Here is a 26,455-nt window from a genome sequence, read left to right as displayed (position 1 = left end):
AGAGGAGACCTGAAATCGCTTCCTTGTCCCTTCTGCCATGTGAGGACACAGCGAAAAGATGACTATCTGTGACACTGAATCTTCTGGGGCCTTGTTCTTTGACTTTCCAGCCTCCAGAACTGTGAAAAATAAATGTCTGTTGTTTATAAGCCACCTAGTCTGTGGTATTTTGCTATAGCAGCCTGAACACACTAAGACAAGTACCATGGAACCTATCTTGGGGTTTGGACATGGGTGGGAAATTGAGGATGGACCTGGTGCTGATTCAATCACTGCGGTATGATTATCTCCTTGAAGGTGCCCTTGCCTTCCCCTGAAGGCATCCTGTGAGTACTTTTGTGCAGGATGTGTGCTCAGCCTTGCTGCAATGGCTTGCTCATTTGCTACCTGCAGGGAAGTTTCTACATCGTGGCCTGCCATGACTTGCTCCCGGCCACCTGTCTGGTTTCATATTTGGAATTCTTCTCTCCATACTGATAGCTGCAGCCACTCTGGGCTGTTTTCTGCTTCCTAGATACCCTGGGCTCTCTCTTCTCCTTTGTTAGAGCATTCTCTCCATCTAGAAGCTTCTGGACACCTCCTCCTCTCTCTTCTAGGCAACCTCCTTATTCTTCAAGTCTCAGTGCAAACCCCAGCTCTATTACACTTTCCGTGATGCTCTCAAACACGCAGGAACTGGTTTCTCCATGCTCCCACCAAGCCTTGACTGGCATGTGGTACTGTAATTGTCTGTTTGCCTGAAAGGCTCTCCACTGGACTCAACTACTTGAGATAGAGATTGTTTTGTTTTGCATATTTTCATATTTGTATCACTAACATTATCTTAATTGCATAATAAATATTCGCTGACTGAATGACTATAGAGCTTACGGAGTGTTGTGTAGGTGTAAAGCGCCCTGTGGAATAGCAAGCTCATCCACCACAGGTGTTCATTCAGCGTTGGGCATCTTGTGGGAAAGGAGTGGTCAGACTGGGAAAAATGCAGAATGCTTTAGAGTAAAACCTCCTGAAATGCCAGCATACCTGGGGGGAGGGTTTATTTGAGGTGGAAGGAAAACAATAAGACTTTGGAAAGTACTTGTGAGATATTCAACTTTTGAGAATTTTCAGTTGATGATCCATTAGGGAAGAAAAAAATCAGATACCAGTTTCCTGTTGGCGCTGGGACTCAGCTGCAGTCTTATTGATTTCAAATGCTGTCTATCTTTGGCCGGGCAAGCAGTTACTTCTGTAGCTCCTTTTCCAGCATCTGCACATGAGCCTTCATGCACCCAGGAATGTTAGGTCTGTTTGCTTACTAAATCACAGCTCCTACGCTCATCAGTGATGAGCAAATAATTAGTGTGATAGAGTGTCTCTCTTTTTTTTTTTAACTTAACAGAAAGAGTGGGAGATTTGGAGCCAGAAGACTCCCAAAGTCCCAGCCTTGACTCTGTCACTCTTTGCTTGTGTGAGCTTGTGTGATCTTAAGCTCTTTTTATTTAATTTTTTGGCTGTGCCCAGACCAGGCCTCTGCAGCGAAAGTGGCAAATCCTAACCACTAGGCCACCAGGGAACTCCTGATCTTAAGCTCTTAGTTCCTCAGTGACGTCATCCTCAAAGTGGGGTATAACAATGACAGTAGTGATGGGCCTACAGGGTTACAGTGACTGTCAAATGAGGTGCCTTAGACTTCGCTAAAAGACCCTTTTTTTAAGTGGTAAAATTATGACTTTCATACAACTATGAAATAGACAAGGGTCAAAGATTTTATTTAACTCATTGGTTAACGTGTACACTAGTAAGATGTTCAAACTGGCTCAAATGAGAATTTGACTTACAGAGATTTTTATTCTCCTCAGGACATAATTCCTTTGCATTGCCGTGAACAGAAAAAAAAAATTGTGTTGTCAGTTTTCTGCAACTTAACTTCTATCCCTATAGAGTTGTTAAGTAGCTTAGTCCATCAAAAACCAAGGTGCACACTAAATGGAGTCAGATAATCCCTGGAGAGTCTGCTAGAAACCCCCCAGCACTCTACTGCAAGGACACCAGGATTCTCTTTTGCCCATTCCTAAGTCTAGCAATTTTTCCTGACACCCAGTAGCTGGGTTTTCCTGCCCCTGGATAATCCTATCTAGTTCTTTTTTTTTTTTTTTTTTTTTTGCAGTACGCGGGCCTCTCACTGTTGTGGCCTCTCCCGTTGCGGAGCACAGGCTCCGGACGCGCAGGCTCAGCGGCCATGGCTCACGGGCCCAGCCGCTCCGCGGCATGTGGGATCTTCCCGGACCGGGGCACGAACCCGTGTCCCCTGCATCGGCAGGCGGACTCTCAACCACTGCGCCACCAGGGAAGCCCTAGTCCTTTCTTTCTCCTTGACAACATCACACCTGATCCCACCCCTCTCACCCCACCCTCTTCTCCACTGGACCAGATCTTTAGAGAAAAGCCTGGCCCCTCTCCTCCAAGACCATTCTCCCTTAATTAACGTCCCTCTCTTGTTTTTTCATTGGTTCCCCTACTCCTCCGTCTTGGTTCCTACTCCGTGGCTTAGAAACAGCTTTAAATCCCTCTTAACTGAAAAACAAACAGAAAACAAAACAACTGCCCCTCTGTTTGTGCAGTTATGCTATGTAAAAACAACAACAACAACAAAAAACCTTGACATTTTGATGGCTTACAGCAGAGAGCAACAAACTTTTTCCTTAAAGGGTCAGGTAGTAAATATTTGAAGCTTTGTGGACCACATATAGTTTTCTGTTCCTATTCACTTTGTTTTTCTTTACAACTCCTAAAAAAAGTAAAAGCCATTCTTAGCTTGCAGACAGTACAAAAAGAGGCTGGATTTGCTTTTGAGAAACCAGTGTTTCTTTTTCACTCATGTCTCTGAGGCAGAATATCTGTCCCTCCTCCCCACGGGGAGGGGGTGTGGGTGTGGCCAAGTGCTGGCATGGCCAATGGAATGTCAGCAAAATGCGGCCTGAGGAGAACATACCTTGAGTACCTGCTGGTCTAAGAAAGATGAAAGACATGTGGAGCAGACCTGGACCCAGATGCCAGCTTGGAACCATGCCAGCTTGGATTAGCCAAACCTCAGCCAACCTGTGATGGTCAGTGTGGATGACTGACTATTTCAGTGTGAACAAGTTGGGGAATTTGGTAGTTGTAGTTATTTCTGTTTTGCTGGTGAAAATCTTAGACTAGTGTTCCTGAAAGTGTGATCAGAACACCTGGGATACTTGTAAGTATCAGTTTCCTAGGGCCTCTCCTTGGAGGGATTCATTTGGAATATCTGGGGGGAAGACTTAATAACATGCATTATTACTAACCTCCCTGGGGAGTTTGAGAACGGCTGTCTCAGACTTCATGAGTTCTTTGGTTCATCTTGGTAATAACTGCTTTCACCGGGTACCGACTATGCACCAGATGCTTTGCATACATGCGTGATCTTAGTTTTAAATCTTGCCACAACTTTAAGAGGTAGGTATGACTATCCCCATTTTACAGCTGAGGAAACTGAGGCTTGGAGAGGTTAAATAACCAACCTAAGATCACATGTCTATCAGGAGCAGGGTCAGACTTACCCTGTGATTCTTCTACTATGCCTGCTGCCCACCGGCGTAAGTTAATTTGGTTTCCAGCTTTAGTCTTACTTGACATAATGTCATTATGCACATCACCCTGTGCTGTCCCGTTCTTCCAGCCAAAGACGAGTGCAGTGAAACAGAAGAGAAGACTAGAGCAAGGGGAAGAGGGGGATAATGGTGCTGGGAAGCTCTGCCTGTGGACTGTCTGTCAAGGGAAGGGGCACGGCCAGGGCTACTCGGTCAGGGTTGATGGGCTGTTTCTGGTTCCCGAGGACCTAGAGAAAGGACGGAGGGAGGGGAGAAGGGCCCGCCGGGGCCGAGGGGTGGAGTGGTCCCACCTGAGATGGCTCACAGTGGAGCCAGAACCTTTAAAGAGAGCCGACATCCACACAGGTGGATTCCATTCCCTTAGAATTGCCTGGAGAGGGTGTTTAAAATGCTGGTTTTCAGGCTACACCCCTCCCCCGGCCCCATTCTGACCTGATAGGTCTGAATTACACCCAGGGATCTTCCTTTTCAGCAGGCTTTCTGAGTCTGATGTTGGTGTTTTTAGATCACATTTTGAAAAACACTGAACTAAAGAAATGATTCACAAACATTAGATTTCCCGCTTTGAAAAAAATGAAGGAACATGAATAGTGTAAGTAAATTATAAAATGCAGAAAAATAAAAGGACAAAAATCATTTGAAATTCTACCAGTAAAAGATACTACTACCAACATTTTGATGTGTAGTCGCCCACATTTTCCCTGTGTGCGTAGATAGATGGGGCCATACACTATATATTACTCTGTAGCTTGTTTTCTTGCCTTTAACCATATATGTTAACACACCCTTGAAGTCAATAAATATACATGTACATCATATTTATGGTAGATTTTCAGGTATCAGTGGAGATGCTTGTCTTGGGGGACTGGTCTGGGACCTTTCACCTCCTCTTCAACTTGCACTATCGAGCAAACACTACCCTTGGGTAAGGCCAGAGCTTGGGGTTCATCTCTGAACCCCAGTGCCCTTCATTCAGCTGCACTTTATAGAGTCCTGCCTGGGCTGGGCGGGGAGGAGCTCTTGGTTGGTTCTGGGCAAGGGGCATCCTTTACCGGCATTGTGGACAAACGCTCCTGGGTTCCTGCAAGCAATCCGGGGATTTTTCAGCCTCTGAGGGTTTTCCGGCTCTGAAGCCACGGTGGGTCCACAAGGCTGACAGCTTTGGGTTAAAGGAGTGTCCGTCCCGACCCCACCCCTTACCTCCCACCCACGGGAGCCCCTCAGGGATGGAGTTCAAGACTGACTCAAGGATTGAAACTATAAACCAAGCGAAGCGTTGCCTGAGCGGCTGCCTTTGAACTGCAGAGATGGCCTCCCCCAGGCTCTCCCCTCCCCGTGCAGCCCCCTACCGGAGGCCCCAGCAACAATGCAAAGTTCAAATCTATGGCTACATGGAAGCGCATTTGGGAACAATCAGGGGGCCCCTGACCTCTGACATGTGACCCCAGGGCCGCCCTCCCTGCCTCAGAGACCGGGCTTGAGTCCTTGGAGCCAAAGAAAAAAATGTGCTGTAGAGTCCCATTTTTGAGAAGAAATGAACTTAGAATACAATCACTAGTAAGCTTTTTTTTAAAAAAAGTAATTGGTATAATTGGCTTCAGTCTGCGAGATAAACAAACAACACAGCAAATCCTTTAACCTCCTGTTCAGGGCTGTAAAGGGGCCTGTATTTGTATTTTCCTGGTGCTTTTATGACCTAGGGCCTGGCCTCTCTCCCCTCTGGACTGGGGCCGGCACAAAGCCGGGCTAATCCCAGAGCAGTTTCGGAAATGAGGGTCTAGAATGGAATTTCCTCCACACGCCCTCCAGGCCACAGCCTCTTCACTGCGCTTCCCGCCCCCCCCCGTGGCTCCGAGCCCCACTCTGGGAAACAAAGGGACTGTTTCCGAGTTTTCCTTGGAGCCCAGCGAGCCTCGCGTGGTACAAAAATTCAGTGAAAGCAGCTCTTATGTTCCCTTCCCAGTGGTAGGGCTGTCGGAGGAAAGGAAATCAAGTGCTGCACATTTATGAGGTTTACTATGTATAAATCTCTGGGGGGGAATACAAAAATGTATCTTGTAGCTAGGAGCCTTGCCCTCAAAGAGCTTACCGTTTAGTTGGAATATCATAACTAATCAGAGTACAGGGGGAAAGTCAACTCACAATTCAAGACGGCAATCCAAGCGATCCTTTGACAGGTGAATGTTCCAGGCCTTAAGAGTTCAGGAAATGTGAAATATTTGTTGAGCATCTCCTCTACTGGATAAGATAAGGGGTCGCAAAGACCCTTCAGTGGTAACTTGTTTCAAAAGGTGGTTCCCATCCATTTTTTCCTTCTGTGCACAGGCCACTCCCTCTTGGAGAGGTGGAGTCTATTTCTTCACTTCCTTGAATCCGGGCTGGCCTAGTACTGCTTTGACAAGAAGATGATCGTGGAAGTTATGCTGCGCTAGTTAGTTCCAGGCCTGGCCTTTAAGAAGACTGGCAATTTCTGCTTTTCTCTTAGAACCCAGCAGACATGCTGTGAGGAAGTCCAAGAAGCCACATAGAAAGTCCAAATGGAGGCCAATTCAGGCTCCAGGACCATTGTCCCAGCTGAGTTTCTGACAATGGCACCCACTTGCTAGGTATGTGGTGAGCCATCTTGGCAGTAGACCCTTCAGCCTGATTGGTCCACCTCAGCTGACAAGTACTTGGAGCCGATAGGCGCTGCTTTGCAGAGTTGTGTCCAGGTGCCATGCTGTGAGCAGATCAATGACAGTCGTGGCATTCATGCGTCAGCTTTGCTCTCAAAAAAACAATCCTATAAAGCAGATATTATTAGTATTACTCCCACTTTGTGGATGAGGGGCAGAGATGAAAGAGGTAGGCAAATTATCCAAGATTACACAGCTAGTAAGTGGAGAAGGCATGAGAACACGGACTGTGTCCTGGGGTTGGTGCACATACCAATTGGAGTCAGGTATATTAATCAGGAAGTTGTGTGATATAAAACAGGAAGATGGATGGGTTGGGACTGAGTAAAGGAGGGACCCACATGCCAAGATAAAAAGTTAGCACATTTAATAATGGCCCTTTAAAAGTGGTCATTGAAGGCTTCTGAGTAGAAGTGACAGGACAAAAAGAACTTATATAAGTGATTGACATTGGGTGGTTTGAAGGGACAAGGGGCCATAAGCAGGTCAGCAGAGGGATAGAATTGTTCAGGAGGGAAGTGATGGGGATGCTGCCTAGGGTAGCAGCAGTGGGAATGGAAAGACACATGCCAAGACTTGAAAAGAAAACCAGTGTTAGGATCCAGTGACCAGTGGTTCCAAAAATTTGCATCTGAGTGTCCCAAAGGAGAATGGTTTAGGTGATACCACTAAAGGTGAGTGGAGGCTGCTCTTTGTTGCAGTGCGTGGGCTTCTCATTGCGGTGGCTTCTGTTGCGGAGCACGGGCTCTAGGTGCGTGGGCTCAGTAGTTGTGGCTCGCGGGCTCTAGAGCACAAGCTCAGTAGTTGTGGCACAGGCTTAGCTGCTCCGTGGCATGTGGGATCTTCCTGGACCAGGGCTCGAATCCGTGTCCCCTGCATTGGCAGACGGATTCTTAACCACTGCGCCACCAGGGAAGTCCCCAGTTTTGGTGATTTTAAGTAACACTAACATGAAAGTCTCTGTAAAAAAATTTTTGCATGCATCTGATCATTCTTTGAAGAGCGATCCCTAGAAATGGAATAGTGGGCTGAAAGGTGAACATTTAAAAATATTCTTGATACTCATTGCCAAGCAGCCTGCTAAAAAAAATTGCCCACTCACACTTTGTCCAGCCGTGTCTAAGAAGCCCATGCCACCTTTCAGGTTACGAAGGAATAAAAAAGAAGGCATAAAACTGTATACTCTGTCTGACCTTTTTGTAAATTAAATATGTGAAAACAGATGAAAAGATAACCCCAAATGTTAACAGTGTGTAACTCTGGATACTGAGGGTTTATGGGTGATCTAATGTTCTTTATCCCTTTCTCTATAAATTTCCTAAATAGTATGTGTATTACGTTCAAAAAACATTTTTTTTTAAGCAGAAGAAGGAATATGACAGAACACTGTGCTCAAGTCAAAGGAACTGTGTTGTCCAAGGTCTCCTGCTGGCAGTGTCCGCTCGGACATGCCAGGCAGCCCTGCTGAGTTTCCGCTGGCTCATGTCCAACACCCGCCAGTGGTTCTCAGCCCAGAGAAGCATTAAAATCACCTGAACACTTAAAAAATACCTTCCCTGGGACTTCCCTGGCGGTCCCGTGGTTAAGACTCCGCGCTTCCAACTGCAGGGGTCACGGGTCCCATCCCTGGTCCTGGTCGGGGAACTAAGATCCCGCATGCCTCACAAGGCAGCCAAAAAAACCCAAAAAAAACCTTCCCTGAGTCCCACCCCAGACTCACTGAATCTGAATTTGCAGGGGTGGGGGGAGAGCGGGGGCGGACATGGACATTTTGAAAAAGTGACTCACGTCCCCCCATGAGCAGCTGCGGGGCAAGCAGCCCCCAGCAAAGGCTCTAAGGAGGGCCTCGCAGGCCCGTCCGCCATTCCTCCCCGCAGAGCTGCGCTCGCACCTGGGGAGCAGGGGCGCTTGCCCTGACGGAGGCCCACCGTTTGGGTGCATTTGCCGCGCCTCAGCTGCAGGTGGAAGGTGCCCTGACTCACATGCAGGCACGTTTCCAGTGAGTCAGGACCAAACAAAAGCGCGTCTCTCACTGAGGCAGCCAGTTCCTCCCTCATTCCAGGCGCCCGAGAGGCCAGAGGGGTGAAGCCGGGAAGCCCCCGACCCATCGCGCGCGAGGGGCAGAAGCGGCGGTCTCGCCTCCGGGGGATTGTGGTCCAGGAGGGGCCGCGGAGGTGGGGCGGAAGGGAGCGCGGGACGAGGCTGCGTGCGGCCTCCTGCTGCCTCCGCGCCAATGGGGAGCCGCCACGTCACGCGGGCCGGGCCCGCGGCCTCCTCTGAAGCCGGCCGATTAAGGGCGCTTTAATCCTTTGCTCTCCTCCTCGGGCTCCGTCGGCGGGGAAGGGGGCTGGGCCGGCTGCCGGTTCCCCCAGCAACGGGGCCTGGCCCGGGTCCATTGTGCGGAGGGCCCCCGCTGGGAAGGGCCGTGGGCCAGGAAGCGGGGAGCGGCCTTGCCCGGGCCTTCCCTTCGCATCCGCGGTGGAGCTGTGGACCCCCGGGCGCGTGCCGCCAGAAGGCGGTGGGACGCCCTCGGGGTCCTCGGACCCGCCCTGGGCGGGGACGGCCGCGGAGGGGCCTGCGGGCCTAGCGGGGCTCACTGTTGACGCGCCGACACAAGGCTGCAGGCCGACTTGGCAGCGCGCAGCGGGAGGAGGCGTTCGGGAGCGTTCGCGGGCGGGCGAGCTTTCCCTCGGATGCAGAGGAGGCGGCCGCTCCCCGACGGCCCTGCTTGGCGGCCGCTCCTGGCCTTCAGCCCCGAGAGCCCACACTTGGCATTTTCTGACCAGCCGGTCAAAACGACCTCTTAGCATTTCTATTTTCGGAGCTTCTTAATGGCTTCTCCCACGACGGCCCCTTCTACCGCGGGGATTCGCAATCCTCCGCCCTCCGACTGCGCCATCTTCTATCCGCGTTTTACTGTGGTCCTTTCTCCCCCCACCACCCTGCGCCTCATTCATCTCTCCCCACATTCCTTCTTCCCATTTATCTTTTATTTCCTTCACGCACGCACCCATTGCTAAAACAAAGGAAAACCTCCCATCCTCTTTCTAGTCTCAGTTTTCTGTTGGATAGTAAAAGTTCAGATGGCCTTGAGGGGGATCAGTAAGACCATCCAGGGCTAAAGACATTAGCACACTTTGTGAACCAGATATGCCCTCCGCTTTAGAGAGCTTCTGTCGCTAGTAATGTTCGGATTCTTGGTACTTAAGGGTGGGAGCTTCCAGATCTAGAAACATAGCTGCTACAAAAGTGACCATTTTTCCCGACCACACCCAAGGAGGAAGAAGCTCGTGTATTTCACAAACGCGATTTACGTCCCTTAGAAATAAAATAAATGTCTTCTGGAGACACGACCTGGTGTTTTTAATAATTCCCACAATGCCGTTTCCTTACGGACCGTTGTTTCAGCCTGGAAGACGTCATGGTATATAAAGTGTCACGATGAGGAGACTCACCCATTCGTGAGGTGCCTTTTTACTGTTGGAGCATCACTGACAGTACCCAGGGCCCAGGAGCACAGAGCATGCGAGCCCACATTGAACCTACCCCCCCCCCCAACCTGCCCACGAGTGAAAAGATCCGGGTTCATTTTTCACAGGGAGGAATGGGACCCTTAGACCAGCATCCTTCTTACACTTGCCAGCACCACGGTCCTCAGACAGTTCAGTAGCCCACAAAACCCTTCACTTCCAACTCCTGCAGGTAGGGTTGTTATGAGGATTAAGATAATTCATGTGTGTTGAACATGGCGCATAGGGCCCAGTGCTCAGTAAGAATTAGTAATACTGCCTTTGACCTTCTAGCCTTGGGAATGCGCCTCTGTTATCTCCATGGCTCACCATAAGCTAGTGCACCAGGATTACTAACCTCGATTCACAGACAGATGGAACCTCAGGCGGTTCAGTCATGTGCCCAGGGTCACCCAGCAGTTAGATGGTGCCATCTGGATTTGAACTCAAAACACTCAGCAACATACAGGCTCTCTCCCAAGCATCCGCGGTCTCTCCTGCATCATGACAGTATTATAAATGGTCTGCCTAGCCTGAGTCCCCAGAGCTTTGTTCTATGGAGACAAGTCCATTATGTCAATGCATTTGAAATCAGCTGGAGGCAGTCCTTCAGTGCACGGCTTTTAATGCCTATTAAGCAGGTGGAGAAAGATCAGTGAACAGGGGTGTTTTTGCAGCTCCACTAGGGCTCGCCGTCCTGACTATACTGCCCAGGTTCTCTGGCAAGGCTGGAGTTTTAAAGCCTCCAAGGAGAACTACTTGAAACAAAGACGGAGGAGATGGCTGTTCCCATGCTCGTGTAATTCTAGGGGAAAAGGAAGATTCCCTGCAGCGTATCCTCTAGATCCAGATGGTCTGACATGAAATGTATCCGAAGAGCCATCATTAAGAATGATTCTCCTGAGGTCTTTATACTCTGTTCAGAGTTCTCTTTTCAAAGGAAGATGCCTACAAGCAGGAAGTCAGCAGGATGATGGGACCATCTTCTTGCAAAGCAATGAAGCATCGCCATCAGGAGCTGGGGAGGCATGGGGGCGGGGGCACGGAAAGGGGATGGGGTAACAAAGGCGAGAGGCACGGACGGCACCTCGGTGTTCTTCCCGAGGCGTCCTGGGGAATATCTTTTGATTCGATATTGGTTTCATGATCTTGCTGGGTTTTCTTGCTCCTCTGCTCTTTTCTGACCAAGAATGGGAAACAGGGGTGATGGAGGGGTGTGGGTAGATGGTGGAAGTCAAGGGAGGGGCTGGCTACCTGGCTGAGTGGAGGTGAGTGGATGAGAGGGAAGTTGTTTCTCACCCCAACACACGTGTGTGCATATATGCCACACACACACACTAACCCCTCCCAACAGCAGCATTTTTAAGAGAATAACAGTGCCCCCTGGTGGCCATTTACATGCAAGACTCCTCTAAACTTTCACTGAAGAATAACACAAGTTGTGTTATTCCGTAATTATTTACTCTGGTTTCCCACAGTCGAAAGTCCCCCTTGTCCCTCTTATCCTTTTCTTGGAAAATGAGCCAAGACATAAAGGTACTTCTGAGAAGTGCTTTGCAGCATTCCCGGTGGTACTCGGTGTGAGAGAGACAATACCCAGAAAACAGCTCCCAAACAGAAGGCCATGTCCTTAGCGTCTTAAGGCCCTGGCCTTGTGCTTATTTGGGAAAGAAGCAGCAGGCTTGAGGAGCAGGGATCAGTGAAGAAAGTCTTGATTTCAGGAATTGATTCCAGCCACTGTGCATTTTTTTAATCTGTAAATTACCAGAAGAGCAGAGAACCCTGTATTATCAATATCATCAATTTCTGCTTCTCTGACCTAAGCTTGGTCTCTCCGGTAATGGCTCATTTCACTTTGCTATAATTAAAAGAAATGCCATCCATTTGCCTCACCGAGTTCCTACCCTGTACCAGGCACTGTGCACAGGAGCTGGTGACATCAGCGTGGATGTAAACATACCTGTGGGACTTTATTTTCCTCCCAGGAACTCAGACAGCCCAGGTCACAGGAGGTCTTGATCTCCCTAAATCAACGAGATCGTGTGTACAGTGAGCTTAACTCACTGCCTGGTACCTCCTAAGTGTAACAGCGGCTCTGAATATACCTGATATGGATGGAACTACATGTATGTATAGAACTAAAAGCTATTTCTAGGGAGCAACATGAATTTTTAAGTGCTTTGGGATTTTTTTTTTTAATTTTTTGCTTTATAACAAATTTAATCAGTTATACATATACATATGTTTCCATATCCCCTCCCTTTTGCGTCTAGTGCTTTGGGATTTTATGAGGACTCATTAAAAGGCATCAGGATTTCCAGCTGTGAGATTTTGTTTATGTAGGAGTTCAGAGAGTTCTTTCCAAATGCTAACTCATGAATCTTCGCAAAATCCCCTGGAAATGGCTGGCCAGAAAAGGGAACACGGACGAACCATTAATCTGAGTAATATGGCATTAGAGTCAGGACAGGGAACAAGCAGTTCTTCGATGTGCGCCCCCCTCCCGCAAGTCTGGAGCAGTAAAACTCCCCTGTAAAAAACCTGGTTTTGCACTGTAAGTTCTAGGTAAGGGAGACTCCTTCTTTACCCCAAGGCGGGGAAGGAATAAAGCTCTGAAAAATAGTTCCGGATGAGCCTGCAGCAGGATAACGGGGAGGAGAGTGGAGGGTCATGTTGTCCCTTCTCCTCCCCAACATTTGAATACGGGTGAATCAGGTGAAAGTGAGTATCAAGAAAGCCTCCGGGGCTTCCCTGGTGGCACAGTGGTTGAGAGTCTGCCTGCCGATGCAGGGGACACGGGTTCGTGCCCTGGTCCAGGAAGATCCCACATGCTGCGGAGAAGCTGGGCCCGTGAGCCATGGCCGCTGAGCCTGCGCGTCCGGAGCCTGTGCTCCTCAACGGGAGAGGCCACAACAGTGAGAGGCCTGCGTACCACAAAGAAAAAAAAAATAAAAAGAATTCTCAGTGGAGAAAGCTGGTTTCAGAACACCTTCAAGAAATCCCCCAGTCAGCGCCATTCAAAAGGAGTGGCGCCACACCTCGCCCAGAAAGTAAGACAATGAGTTGGCATCCATGTGGCCCAGAACCTCCCAGATGGGCACAAGTCTTCTGTCCTGTTGTCAGATCATGTGGTAGCTTCTAGGACTTGATCTGGCCTTGGAGCACGCAGGTGCCTCTGACCCTCCCTGCACCACGCTGAACACACGGCCCTGAGCACAGCAGACTGACTGCCGCCTTTATCTCTCAGTTTTGAGGCTTTGGAGTCCCCACTGGGAGGCTCTCCACAAACCATAGTCTCTTGTGTTGCTGCTGAGGTTACGATGACCATCACTCCCCCAGCCCTGCTGGCCAATCCTCCATTCCTGCTATCCTTTCCCTTCCAAGGGGTTAGCCCCAACTACAAAGTTTTGGACAGCCCCAAGTTTAGGATAAGCACACTTTCCCTCTTCCAAGCTCTTACTGTTTACAGAGCTCTTTCAATCCTTTGATTGTATCAGGAAGAACAATCTTAATGAGCGATGTATCAGATAGGAATTGGTTAAGTTGCAAAACATGGCAGACTCGACTAACACTGGATCAGACAATCAGGGCAGTTTGAGGGTTTCTCAGCCTCAGTGCTATTGCCATCTGGAGCCAGATAATTCTTTGTTGGAGGGCCGTCCTGTGTGTTGTAGGATGTTTTACGGTGTCTTTAGCTTCTAACCACTAGATCAGCGATTCTCAGTTGGGGAGGGGGCAATTTCGCCCCCAGAGGACGTTTGGCAATGTCTGGTTGTCACCACTGTGGAGGTAACTGGAGGGTGGTCTACTGGCATCCAGGGGGCTGTGGTCAGGGATGCTGCTAAATATTCCACAGTTCACAGCTCCCGACCACAAAGAATTATCTAGCCCCAAGTTTCAATAGTGCCATGACTGAGAAACCCTGGTTTAAAGAAACAGAAATGGATGTTTAAGTTGATCCAACAGGATGGGGAGAGAAAATCCCAAGAGAAATCTCCCCTCCCCCAGTAGGATTCTTATCCTATTCTCTCTGCTGATAAAGCCAGAAATAGTTCGTGTTAGCTGATAATTCCTGGGATGAAATACCTCATGGGAGGCACTTTCTGGCAAGAGACTCGGAGGGGACCTGGAGCAGGAGAGAGGGTGCTTGTTTCATTTTAAGGATGGCTGAGGAAGCGTGGGAGAGAGTTAATAGACGCATGCACCACTGATTGGGAAAAGGGACTGCAAAAATTCTAAAAGCCACCGAATGCAGCTGCGTTTTGCAATAGGAGCACTGACAATACGTGGAAGAACAAAACGACAAATATTGAAAGGATCAGTTGCAGACACAGCCCACAGAAGACAGCAGGCAGGGCTCTTATCGTTTAGGATTATTTTTTTTTAGTACCCAGTATCTGTTGAAATACTTACATCTCAAAGTGCATTCAAACATCACCTACTTGTACCTACACATGAAAGCAGGCCTCCATTACAAAAGATAATGAACAGATAACAAAGGGAAAATGGAAAAAGTGTGTTCATAAATGCCTTGGCTACAAATCAATCAACCCCTGGGCACTGAAGGCTGTATATTTTTTGTTCTGTGAGTGTAGCTAGGTGATAATAAATAGACGTAGGTTGTCACCAATTAGAGTAGCTGCTGGGTCCCTCTCCCCATGACAATGAAGTGGGTACAGGTTGAGAGGGAAGGTCAGATGCGCAGCCAAAGGAAGGAGAGGTTAATTAAACTCACGGTGTGCTCAGCTGCCTGGTGCACGTGAATATTATTCTCAAACCTTTTTTTCCCCACCTACCACTAGCTTGAGATATGAGTGAAAATACATTCCAAAAAACCAAGTACAGGCAAATAGAAAACCATTCGATATTTCTTTTTTAAAAAAAATTAGTTTCTGCTTTACAACAAAGTGAATCAGTCATACATATACATCTGTTCCCATATCCCTTCCCTCTTGCGTCTCCCTCCCTCCCACCCTCCCTATCCCACCCCTCTAGGTGGTCACAAAGCACCGAGCTGATCTCCCTGTGCTATGCGGCTGCTTCCCACTAGCTATCTACCTTACGTTTGGTAGTGTATATATGTCCATGCCTCTCTCTCGCTTTGTCACAGCTTACCCTTCCCCCTCCCCATATCCTCAAGTCCATTCTCAAGTAGGTCTGTGTCTTTATTCGATATTTCTTGTTCTACTTTTTCTTTCGGCTCTTTCAGATCAAGGGATAACACAACTTCCTGGCCAGGTGCTCTCAGGTTCAAATCTCTTAAAGAGCCGGCAGCAAAGCCAAGGATGAAGGGGAACAAGGGACAGGCCGGGGCAGGTTTTCCTGCTGAAGTGTTAAAACATTCTGGACGTTCTCAGGTCCTTTGGCGACATTTGTTTTTTCTTTTTGCACTAAGACCAAAACTGAGGGCATGTGGTGGAAGGAGGGGGTGTGGCTGACGAGCATGTGTGTGAACGCCCCCGTTAAAGTTTTTATGTGAAAATTCACCAATTAAAATGGAAAGATTTAGGGCAATTCTAGCTCATCAGGACTGGTGACTCCGACATTGTTCAAAGATGGGGAACTCACCCTTCCACCCACTCCTGGGTTCCCTGGGGCTGGGAACTCCCACAGTCTGTCACTGCACCCCGGCCCCAGCATGTCAGGCAAAGGCATGGTCATTAGGCCACGACCTGGAGCTAGTCTGCAGGGTCCAAATCCAGGCTCCACCATTTCCTTCCTCTGTGACCTTGAGCAAGTCAGCTAGCCCTGGGGGCTTCAGTTTCCTCCTCTGTAAAATGGGCACAACACACAGCACCTCCATCACAAAAGCCTGAATGAGAAAAGTAGTTGGCATCGTGCCAGGCTCATAGGATCTGTACTAGCCGTTATTATTATTAGGGGTTCAAGTTCTGTTTTGCTCAGCTTTGTAGCTTATCAAAGGCCAAATATCTGAATGCATTTTATTGCTTAAAATGTTCTGGGTCACAATTACTCATCCCTTCCCACTGACATTCCATTTACATGCTGTACAGATTATTTTCAAAGCGATGTTTGAGAGGATTTTGAATAACCTTTGGTCCTGTTTCTGAATGTGGGCAGGGATCCCTTTGGGGGTGCTCTCTACCACTTCTAGATGGGCTGCAGATTCTGTCCGACCAATGTCTGGGGAAGGCCTGGGGCAGATATGATTGAGATGGACAGGATACCTGCACCCAGCCCCTCGGGGCAGAGGGGTCTGGAAACTTTGTGGGTGCATAATAGCCTGAGAAAACTCTCAGGCCCACCTTGGAATTCCTTCTGTATTTTTCTCAGCAAAATCATTCTCCAGGTCCCTGCCTTTTCTTTGAGGTTCACTGTATTTGTGCCTCGGGTTCTATATATGAAAAATCACAGTTGAACTCTAGAGTGGGAACAGTATGCATGCCCTTAACCGTACTGAAGTGTACATTTAAAATGGTTAAGATGGTAAATTTTAGGTTTAGGTATATTTGACCACAGTTACAAATAATTAAAAAAAAAAAAAGAACAGACTGGACTGGGAGGGATCTGAGGGCCTTCATTCATGATCTGACACCCAGTTCCATGAGGCTCAAGTCCAGGGTGGCGGCTTCTGGGGCGTCTTCGGCAATCCTGTCGTTTTCCCTCGCTGTGTGGGTAGGACTCAGAGGGCAGCTGGGACTTTTAAGTCCTGTGGCTCCTGTGCCCTGACCCGTCCCCAGAGGGGCCCTTGTTGACTGTTCCTCATAGCAGGTGCCTCCCTCAGAGGAGGCCCAGTGTCCGAGGCCCTACCCAGGAGCAGTGCTTCTTACCGTTTCTCTGGGCTTTTGGGCACCAGGGTCATGGGGTGAGAGGTCAGGAGAGGAGGGGGCAGTGGTTACTTACAAGGCCTCATCATGGCTTCAGGCAGCCTTTCCCGAGGCTCCCGGCCTTCTCTGTGCCCTGGGCTGGAGGGGGAGGCCCAGAGGGTGTGCAAGCTCTCAGGCTGTAAAAAAAAAGCCCAGACCCAGAGCCAAGGACAAATGAGCCTCCACTGCCCTCTGCTGGGAATCCCAGCTCATGACCACCAGGACTGGAGAAAAGGAAACACAGGGCAAGGCCTGGCCCAGAGACCCAGGCAGGCCCAGGAGGCCTCTGCGGACCTGCAGTCCTGAAATGGGGGCCTCGAATTTCCCCAGGACCCCAGTTTCTCACCGAGCCTGCTGTGAGGGTGCATCACCACCAGCAAGCCAGCTCCAGGTGAGCAGGACTGGGCGCTCTCCCCTCCGGGCCAGGTGAGCTTCAGCTTTCCCCTCCAGCACCCGCCCAGGGGACGGGCTCTGGCTCCTAATCCCCTGAGGGGTGGGCCTCTCCCTGCTGCTCCTCTAGGGTGTGTCCTGTCCTCGGCTAGCCTTTGTCATTGCTGTTCCCCCATTTCCTTTCCAAAACAGAGTTCTAGATGCGCTGCCCAGTCCCCCCTTGTTGCAAGAGTCTCTGAAAAGCTTGCCTGCCCTCGGCCACTCCCGCCTGACCCTGCAGCCAGACTGAATTTCCAGAATGTTGTTAAGCTGATGCCGTCATGCCCTTGTGTGACCTCCTTCAAAGCCTGCCAATTGCCAAGAGGGTGATTACAAAACAGCATGAAATACAACGCCCATCGTGATCGGGTTCCTGGCCTTCCTTTCCGGGTTTCACACCAACATTACCTCCTCTGGAAGCTGGCATCTTCTTTTCATTCAAACAAGGGGCAGCATAGTCTCTGCTGCCAAACAGCCCGGATTCCGAGACCAGCTGCTCTATGTGCTAGCTGACCTTGGGCCGTTACCACTCTGCCTCAACTTCCTCCTCTATAAAATGGGGATGATAATAGTAATAGTACGCTTCGTAGGGTTGTCGTTAACGTGGATGATAGAATCCATGTAAAGCACATAGTAGGCACCTTATAAGTGTTGCTTATTATTATTTTTTTAAAGATTTTTTTTATGTGGACCATTTTTAAAGTTTTTATTGAATTTGTTACAATATTGCTTCTGTTTTATGTTTTGGTTTTTTTTTATTATGAATTTATTTATTTTATTTATTTATTTTTGGCTGCATTGGGTCTTCGTTGCTGCTCGGGGGCTTTTTCTAGTTGTGGTGAGCAGGGGCTACTCTTCATTGCGGTGCACGGGCTTCTCATTGCGGTGGCTTCTCTTGTTGCAGAGCACAGGGCTCTAGGCGCATGGGCTTCAGTAGTTGTGGCTTGCGGGCTCAGTAGCTGTTACTTACAGGCTCTAGAGCACAGGCTCAGTAGCTGTGACACACGGGCTTAGTTGCTCTGTGGCATGTGGGATCTTCCCGGACCAGGGCTCGAACCGGTGCCCACTGCATTGGCAGGCAGATTCTTAACCACTGCACCACCAGGGAAGCCCACGGTTTGTTTGTTTGGTTTTTTTTTGGCTGTGAGGCATGTGGGATCTTAGCTCCCTGACCAGGGATTGAACCTGCACCTCCTGTATTGGAAGGCAAAGTCTTAACCACTGGACTGCCAGGGAAGTCCCGGTGTTGGTTATTATTATTTGTTGAAAATCTTGACAAAGCTGTCCCTTTGACTCCAACTCCTATTATCTCTCTGATTGCCTGAATATTCATCTGAGCAAATTATCCAGCAACCTCAGACCAGTTCCTTGATTCCCCAACTCCAGTGACCGTCACTTCCAACTTACCTAAGCCACCCACGCTCATGACTACCCCCTGAAGTTGTCAGCACGTAGAACTATCCGGAGCTGCCTCTGAAATCTTCAACGTTAGCATTTCACTTCCTGACAGCATCCAGCTGTCTTTCCAGCTCTCTCACTCTGCTCTGCCCTTATATTTGCTTATCTCCAGGTCATCCAGTTCTTTGGTCCTTCTTTTTTTCTCAGCCCATCAGCTCTTTCTAGCTTTTTTTTTTTTTTTTTAACATTTCTCTAATGAATTTATACATTACTGATCACTTGAACTCTTATCAAGATCTTGAATTCTCCTGTCATGAAATCATAGCATTTCAGCTCTGATATGGAAAAACCCTGCCTAAGAATTCTGTCTCTATGACCATGGCAACTCTTACACCCTTGACATTGGCACAGATTGTGAAAGGTGGTTGGATCCATATGATCATTTCCAGACCATTTTAACATTGTCTGGAGCTGAAACAAAGTACTGAGACTAGAATTGTATCCATCCTTTGCTCTTGTTTAGAAGTTTGGAACACTTCCCCATCCTCCTATCCTGCCCCCAATAGAATGCTAAAACGTGGCAACAGATTTCTTTCTTAAAAAAAAAAATATATATATATATATATATTAAAATATTTATTTATTTGGCTGCGTTGGGTCTTGGTTGTGGCATGTGGGATCTTCGTTGTGGCATGCGGGATCTTTAGTTGCGGCATGCAAAGTCTTAGTTGCAGCATGTGGGATCTAGTTCCCTGACCAGGGATTGAACCCGGGCCCCATGCATTGGGAGTGTGGAGTCTTAGCCACTGGACCACTAGGGAAGTCCTGGCAACAGATTTCTTAGCAGAGATAGTGGACATCAGAGATTCCACCTACAACTTGGTATTTTGAAATTGTGCCATTTGGAAGAAGTATTTGAAGTAGAGTGTTTCTCTGGTTCAGGAACTCTGTTTTCACCAGCTTTATTTAAAAAGAAAGATTTTGAATTCTCTTGCATACTTATTCACGTATTCACTCAGTACACATCCACTAAGCGCCCTCTATGTGCCAGGCACTGTGTCAGGCATCGGGCACACACAGTCCCTGACCTCAAAGCTTAGGGTCTAGAAGAAAAAGATAAAAAGTAGGTTGACAATTCTACATTTACAAACTGAAGAAAGTGCGAGGAACATAATCAAGGGGGCGGTAGGATAGAGAATGAAGAGGACCTACTTAGGGGGCGTCTCCAGGGCTGACAACACGAAAGTATTCACTGAATTTGACCAAATAGAAACCATTGGTAACTTTGACAACGACAGTTTCAGGTATAAAGAGTTGGGATTTGAGCACTTAAGAGTTAAGGAGGGGGCTTCCCTGGTGGCGCAGTGGTTGAGAGTCCGCCTGCCGATGCAGGGGACACGGATTCGTGCCCCGGTCCGGGAAGATCCCACATGCTGCGGAGCGGCTGGGCCCGTGAGCCATGGCCACTGACTGTGCGTCCGGAGCCTGTGCTCCACAACGGGAGAGGCCACAACAGTGAGAGGCCCGCGTACCGCCAAAAAAAAAAAAATAAATAAAATAAAAATTCTTTTTTAGGAACATATTTCTTTTCTCTCTCTCTTTTTTTTTTTTTGGCTGCACCACACAGCTTGTGCGATCTCAGTTCCCGATCAGGGATTGAACCCGGGCCATGGCAGTGAAAACGGTGAATCCTAACCACTAGACCACCAGGGAGCCCCCAGGGAGCCCCCTAGAAACATGTTTCTGTTTTACATTTTGAGATTCCCTCTGCCCTCCCCTTTCATCTGAGATAGCAAATAGCTGGGAGTGGAGGGGGCACACTTCTGTCTTTGGGCCAGGAGGGGGCGCAAGAGGCTGCAATAGAAGTGTGGAGTCTAAGGGCAAACAGGGAAGTGACTGCGCTCAGGACAGGCTCTGCCCCCTCTCCCATCAGTGTCCTTCCCAAGGCGGCTGGGGCCTGAGTCTGCCTGAGGCTCGGTTCAGCTATGAGCTGCCATCCTGTAGTAGTTTCCTAGGGCCGTCATAACCAATTTTCACTGGCTTGGCAACTTAAAATAACAGAAATGTATTGTCTCACAGTTCTGGAGGCCAGCAATACAAAATTAGTATTACTGGGCAGAAATTAAGGTCTTGGCAGGGCCAGTCTCCCTTGGAAGATTCTAGGGGAGACTGCTTCTTTGTCTCTTCAGCTCGTGGAGGCTCCAGGTATTCACCCTTGGCTTGTGGCTGTGTCAGTGCTGTCCCCACCTCCATCCTCACATGGTCTTCTCTGTGCCCCTGTCTTCTCTTCTGTCTCTTATAGACATTTGCCATTGGAGTAGGGACCACCCTCATCCAGGAGGCTCTCGTGTCTAGATCCTTAATTACATCCGCTAAGACCCTATTTCCAAATAAGGTCACAGTCACAGGTTCTGGGGGTTTAGGAGGTAGAGATATCTTTTTTGGGGGGGCCACTGTTCAACCCATGACACCTTTCTTTTCTGTACAGTTTAATAACACAATGGGTGACCCACATTTTATTTCGGTGAAACTGTTAGTAAGAGTTACTGAGTTTTTTACTATATGCCTGCCCACACTAAAGGGTAGGTGACGTTATTTAATGGTAACAAGTAGATAGTACCGGCAGATAGTACTGTTTACATATGAGAAAATTGAGGCTTAAGAGGGGACTTCCCTGGTGGCATAGTGGTTAAGAATCTGCCTGCCAATTCAGGGGGACGTGGGTTCGATCCTTGGTCTGGGAAGATCCCACATGCCGCAGAGCAACTAAGCCTGCGAGCCACAACTACTGAGCCCACATGCCACAACTACTGAAGCCCGTGCACCTAGAGCCTGAGCTCCACAACAAGAGAAGCCACCGCAATGAGAAGCCTGAGCACCGCAACGAAGAGTAGCCCCTGCTCACCGCAACTAGAGAAAGCCCGTGTGCAGCAATGAAGACCCAAAACATCCAAAAAAAAAAATTAATTAAAAAAAAAAGTGTGCCCTGTTTTCAATTATTAAAAAAAAAAAAAAAAAGAGGTGAGTAGGCTGGGACTTCCCTGGTGGTCCAGTGGTTAAGACTTCTCCTTCCAGTGCAGGGGGTGTGGGTTCGATCCCTGGTCAGGGAACTAAGACCCCACATGCCTTGTGGCCTAAAAACCAAAACATAAAACAGAAGCAATATTGTAACAAATTCAATAAAGACTTAAAAAATGGTCCACATCAAAAAAATCTTAAAAAAAAAAAAGAGAGGTGAGTAAGCTGCAGAGCTGGGCTTCAGACCCAGGGGAGCTGCCCTTTTAATCCCCCGCCTCTTCACTTTATGCTACCTCTTCTTGGTAGGATCACGTTTCTACCAGGAAGATTCCTGCAGTTAGAAGAATCTGAGTGGCTAAGGAAACCTGCAGTTTTGTACTACAGTGTAGAGAAAAGTGGGACGGTAGCTTCCCAGCTTAAACACTGTAACCCTGGAGCGTGACATGGCACCAGCACCCAGTACAGAGAGTGACAGAGAATGCAAAACGCGGGAACCAGTACTCATTTGTCCTGCGGAACTGCCTTCCCCCTACGAGGTGCCTGGTATCCTGGGTGTCAAGATGCGTCTGTGCCAGCGTGGAGATGATACTTCAGGGCAGAAGGCAGCCAACCAGATCCACGGTTGCCAGCAGAGCACACCTGCGCTCATCGGCTTGCAACAGGGTGGTGTGCAGGTGTACCCGGCGGGCCATGGGCAGCTCGTGTTCATGAACAAGTACCACAGGCAGGAGCTGTGGGTGCAGAGCTTCGGGGAGGTGCCTTTCTGGTTCTGCCACAGCAGGCGGCACCTGCGCTGTGCGCCCGGGGGCCCTTTGCTTAGGAAGCTGGCTGAGCTCAGGCAGTGTTGGAGCGGCAGGGGTCCCCCCGCTTCTACTCCGGCTCCCGGCTGGTCATCCATGAGGGCAAGGCGTAGCCTGAGGTGGCCCTGGACGCGATGCTGAGGACGTGGAGGACCCATCAGGGGAGTAAGCCGAGCCTGCTGGCGGCTGTGCTTCAAGCATAGGGTCTCTCTGATGTCCTCCCTTTGGGGGCTGTGTAACCAATTCCTAAAGGGGATCCTGGAGACCCCCAGTCTTCCCACTTAAGTACCCCGGGCATCATAGCTTCCGCAGACTCAGGAGGCAGCACTGACCTCGGGCACGTTTGCATACTCTTTGGACCAGATGTGAAGCTTGGAGGAGTAGGTCCTGCAGTGTCCCTTCTGTGCCCTCACAGCCCTGCTGTCCTCACTCAGATTGCATTGCTGGGGATAGATCTAGGGAGCGGGGCTCTGGTGACCCCAGGCCTAAGGCATCTGGTCAGAGAGCTCCCATGCAGTGTGGGCCGACCCTAATCGTGTCCCTTTAAAGAGGCATTTTGGAAGCCAGCTGCCCGTGCGGCCCTGCCGGAAACAGACCTCCCTTCCCCCGTGGCTCACCAGTGGGGACTGGTCAGCCTCCTTCCCCTCTCTCACTGCATTATTTGGTGACATTCTGTTCAGTCTATGGACAAATCAGTGCTATCTTACTACAGTTTCTGCAGCCACCGGCCCTCTCTGCTGGCCAGCCCCGACATGGGCCTTGGTCACCCACATTGGTCACATCTGCCAACAAGGGTCCAGGGCATGAAAATGAGGGAAAAGGTAGTCCTGAGAGTCGCACCAAGACATCGACACTTCATGAGTCAGACCTGAGATGTGTGAAGTCAGTGGGTGTGGCTAGAATGGCTCCCAGACCAGCAAGGAGAGTTTCAAGCTGACTGGGTGTACCTACTGCTAAAGAAGATCCTCTGTCAGAAGGGGGCGTTGGTAGCAGACGCAGGTACTGCTGGGACAGGGACTCTCACTGTTGTGGCCTCTCCCGTTGCAGAGCACAGGCTCCGGATGCGCAGGCTCAGCGGCCATGGCTCACGGGCCCAGCCGCTCCGCGGCATGTGGGATCTTCCCAGACCGGGGCACAAACCCGTGTCCCCTGCATCGGCAGGCGGACTCTCAACCACTGCGCCACCAGGGAAGCCCTGGGACAGGGACTCTTGAAGCATCCAGGCTCATTGGAAAGGTTGGCTAATGAGCTGGGTGTTTGGGTCAGCTCAGCCTGGCGTCCTTAACCACCGGATTCTTTACAGTGCCTCCCTTGGTTCCTATCATGTTTACAAAACGCTTTGCCCTTTCTACACAGGTGTGCTTCCAGGGAGGGCGCGTACGGGCATGCTGACACTGGCGTGTCGCCCACCTGGCCTCCCCCAACAAGCACACTTTGCCCTGCTGGTGGGAATGCCACTGCATGCTCTGAAACCGTGAAGTTCCTGGGATCACAACAAGGTCAGGTGACTCCAAAGTATAAAATCCGGTATTAAGAAACAATACCTAGTTAGCAATAACTGATTCCAGTGGGAAGGTTATCAGATGGTGTCTTGCCTTGTTAATAACACCTACTAGGAAGCCACATCTTGAAAGACAAAGTTGATTTCAGGGCCAAGTTTTGTGCTGTTTGCCAAAACTGCCAGTCAATACCTGCTCCTCTGGCCTTTACCTGTCATCAGCAGCTCAAACTGACTGCCCGCTGAACTCCTCCCCTTAACGGGGAGGCTGGAAGCCCTTGCAGCTCAGTGGGATTTTTTTCTTCCTTCTTTCTCAGCTCTGTAGTCTGCCTCAGGTCACCTAGCTAATGCGGGGCGGGGGGTCACCTAGCTGTGTGTGAGGGGAGGATCCCCCAGCAGTGGGGGATCTAGTGAGCAGAGACTAGATCCATTGTTTTTGGCTGAGAAACTTTTTATGCAAACCAAAGCTTACCTGGAAAGGCAGCATGTAAAACAGATAAAAGCAGAGCTGCTCCAGATGAAACAGAGGTGGGGAGCCCCAATGCCACCCTTCCAGGGAGAAGCTACTCTGAATAGTTTGAAAGGCAATGGACTCAGATGTGACATCCACTATTAAGGCAGGTCGTTGGGAAGAGAGACAAAGCCACTTACCCAAGCTGAGCACAGGACAGAGGATCCCGAGGTCAGAGAGTGATGTTGGAACCCAAGTGTGGCAGCAAATGGGATAGGTATTCGTAGAAGATGTATATTATAAAAATGATTGGTCTTTGGGGAAGACACTAAATCTTCATAATAGAAAAATGACCATTCTACACAAAGTCGAATGTGGTCAGACTAAAACTAATGCGGCTTCCCTGGTGGCGCAGTGGTTGAGAGTCCGCCTGCTGATGCAGGGGACACGGGTTCGTGCCCCGGTCCAGGAGGATCCCACATGCCGCGGAGCGGCTGAGCCCGTGAGCCATGGCCGCTGAGCCTGCGCATCCGGAGCCTGCGCGTCCGGAGCCTGTGCTCCGCAATGGGAGAGACCACAGCAGTGAGAGGCCCGCGTACTGCAAAAACAAACAAACAAAAAAACTAAAGCTAATGAAAATACTTTAAACACATATTCTTTTTAACACCTTTCCCTGTCAGACTTTGTTGAGCATAATACAGCAACATTTCTGAATTTAGGTCAACTCCTTAGGAAAGTTTTGGAATGTGACCTGTGACTTTCACACAGAGATGGTAAATTACCTTCTCTTTTAAGAATAATGTGTCAATATTTAGAAATTACTTTTCATGTTCTTAGAAGAGTGAAATATTAAGCCACTCTATTAACACACATGTCATCAAAAATCATACTTGGCTCTTTCTCTGCTGTGTTAGAAAAACACCAAGATCAAGGTATAAGATTCAAGATGCCATTCCTTCTGTTTTCCAAGTAGGGTGGTTTCTTGCAAGCTTCATTCAATCAAGGATTTGTATCTTTTAGACACGCTATTTAATACTCCATCAAATATGACCATTTAATGTCCTTTAACGTTAGCCCACTTTTGCATTGATTCCGCATTTATTATTCAACAAGGATTGTGTATCTCTTCATTATTGGGTAATAAGCAGCGGCCTAGTGGAGAAAACAGTGGGCTCTGTTCTGGGTCTGAGTCATCCTGCCCTTGCCACTTGCCACTTGGGCTCTCCAGGCGAATTGAGAGATCTTGGGTCAACCTGACAATTTGTTTCCTCATCTATAAACTGCAAAGATGTTGAGAGTTAAATGAGACGCTGTGTGTAAAACATTTGTACCCAGCACACAGAAAGTGGCACGTCCCACCCCAGACTTATTTGCTTTCCTTTGCATAAATATTTATGCTCCCATGTCTTCATTCAATAATACTGATGAACCACTTATTCTACTAAAATAGTAGATGCAAATTGCCTTTTAAAAAGTCAGTTTTGGGGTGGGATAGTGAATAGGAAGGGAAATAGTTTGCTCAGAAAGGTGTGAATTTTGAAACTGAGGGTTAGATCCATTACACTTGTAACCGGCCTTCACTAATCAAGCTTGCTTTAGTGCTTGCTACGAAAACTTGTATGTCCTCCAAACAGCACGTAGCATAAACAATAAGATGTTTTCCAGGAACTTGGAGTCAGCTGGGTCTAGTTGGAGCTGAGCTGGTTAAGACTGGTTAGGACCACCCACCCTCCAACTGGGCATGCGCGAGTGGCCGCTCACTGACCTTTTGACGTCAGAGGGCCGAAAACTCCGCCCTCAGATCGTGCGAAGAGCCTCCATTCCTGAACGTGGAGAGAACGGCTGCCTTACCTTTTTCTTTTTTCCAGCCACCTTTCTCCACCCTCCCCGTGCCGGAGACCGCCCTGCTTCGATCTCACAAATACCCTGAGCCCCTGGCCTCCGGCGTGGAAGCTCTGAGGTTTGTTCCGCGGTCTCCTCGCTAGGCTGCCTCACGGAGAAACCGTCTTTTCCACAGACTTTGGGGTCTGGGCGTTTTGGCTGCTTGGGCTTTGGGCAAGGGAATTGGGTTCAGTAGCAAAAGCGGAGCAGTGACAAGGGACAGACTCCCCGTTGTACTGAGTTTTATCCTCCCGACAGACTTTACTTTCACCCCAGAAACAAGCGTAGCCTCCGGAAGAAAGCCAGCCTCTCTGTGCCTGTCCTGTGGCTAGAACCTCACTGTACGCCTCTCTGT

This window comes from Mesoplodon bidens (assembly GCF_964165515.1).
Source record: "Mesoplodon bidens genome assembly, chromosome: 13".
Lineage (NCBI taxonomy): Eukaryota > Metazoa > Chordata > Mammalia > Artiodactyla > Ziphiidae > Mesoplodon > Mesoplodon bidens.
The sequence above is the reverse complement of the archived record's forward strand: the minus strand, read 5'-3'. Positions refer to the sequence as shown.